Source organism: Limulus polyphemus, unplaced genomic scaffold (genome assembly GCF_000517525.1).
Source record: "Limulus polyphemus unplaced genomic scaffold, Limulus_polyphemus-2.1.2 Scaffold4581, whole genome shotgun sequence".
Classification (NCBI taxonomy): domain Eukaryota; kingdom Metazoa; phylum Arthropoda; class Merostomata; order Xiphosura; family Limulidae; genus Limulus; species Limulus polyphemus.
This window is the reverse complement of record NW_013670191.1, coordinates 64,973-66,437: the sequence shown is the minus strand read 5'-3', so window position 1 is coordinate 66,437 and position 1,465 is coordinate 64,973. Positions and strand designations below refer to the sequence as shown.

Genomic DNA, 1,465 nt, shown 5'->3' with positions numbered 1-1,465 from the left:
AGATTCTCTAAGTGGAAACAAATTGAAAAGTTAAATGCCCATGAAAATAGTTACATGTCATCGTGAGTCATTTGCTGCTTGGAAAGAAACTGAGCGCCGGATTCGTCTTCAAAGTGGCATTGATGAAGAGCTGCAAAGGCAAATTTAGCAAGAAAAAAATAAATGGAGATATGTACTGCGACGGTTGCTGGATTGTACACAACATTTAGCTTCTCAGAATCTTGCATTTCGTGGTCATACTGAGGACATAACCTCAAACGAAAACCCTGGAAATTTCCTGTCACTTTTGCAGTTATTAGCAAAGTATGATTCAGTAATGAGAGACCATTTAGAGCGTGTTAAAAACAATCAAACGTCAACATCTTATCTTTCTCCTGAAATCCAAAATGAGTTTATAAATCTCATGGCTTCTTCACATGTGTGAAATTGTTGTTTGTCAGCAATTCGTAGAAACAAATATTATGGTATTCTGTTTGATTCCGCACCTGATTTAGCCCATCGTGAGCAATTGGCCCAATTGATTCGGTTTGTTGACATTGACTTTAAGACAAGAAAAGTAGAAGTCAAAAAGTCATTTATTGACTTTATACAGATAAAGGAAAAAGATGCTTCCAATACTGAGAAAAGAATAGGCACAAAATTAGAAGCGGATGGGATTTTATTGAGTGATTGTTGTTCATAATGTTATGATAATGCTGCTGTCATGTCAGGTCATCTGTCAGGCGTTCAACAAAGAATTCTGAACAAAAATCCAAAAGCAGTGTTTATAAACTGTGACAACCATAGTTTGAACTTAGCATATCTTCATGCTGCAAGTCAGGAAACAACAGTTATTACCTTTTTTGGTATAATTGAAGCCATTTATAATTTCTTTGCTCATTCAACAACTCGAACGGATGAACTACAGCAGGAGCTTAAGATCTCTGTTAAACGTGAATCAGAAACACAGTGGAGTGCAAGAGAAAAGGCAGTAAAAGTTGTACACTAAAAACTGGATGAATTGCTAGGCTAGGACTGTTAGAGCAATTAAGTGAGAATGGCAACATGGCTGAAACAAAATGTGGTGCTCATAATATTCTGCAACGCATGCTTACATTTGATTTTCTTGTACTTTTGCATTTTTGGAGAAATCTTTTATCATCTCTCAATCGAGTACAGGATCCAAAAATAAATTTTAGAGAAGCAGCTGCTGATCTTTATTCTTTGAAAGAGAAATTGATAGAATCACATGAAACATCCTGTCAAGAAGCACTTAAAGTGGGCAAGAATCAATGTGAAACATGGGGGATTGATCACTGAAAGAAGAAAAATATGTCATAAACAAACAGGAAATTTATTGCATCATGAAGGATGTTATTGATTGCTTGATTACAAAAATAACAGAAAGATTTTCTCGCTTACTAGATTTAGATTCCTGTTTTGTATTTCAACTACATGTGTAAAATATTGTTTCTGGAGATTTCAA

The 1,465-nt window shown here is 35.1% G+C and overlaps 1 protein-coding gene across 1 annotated transcript in view; it reads right to left on the bottom strand.

Moving 5' to 3' along the window:
* LOC106471377 (intraflagellar transport protein 172 homolog) overlaps positions 1-1,465 on the bottom strand; it is a 71,756-nt gene that overhangs the window by 20,464 nt on the left and 49,827 nt on the right. The window lies entirely within an intron of this gene.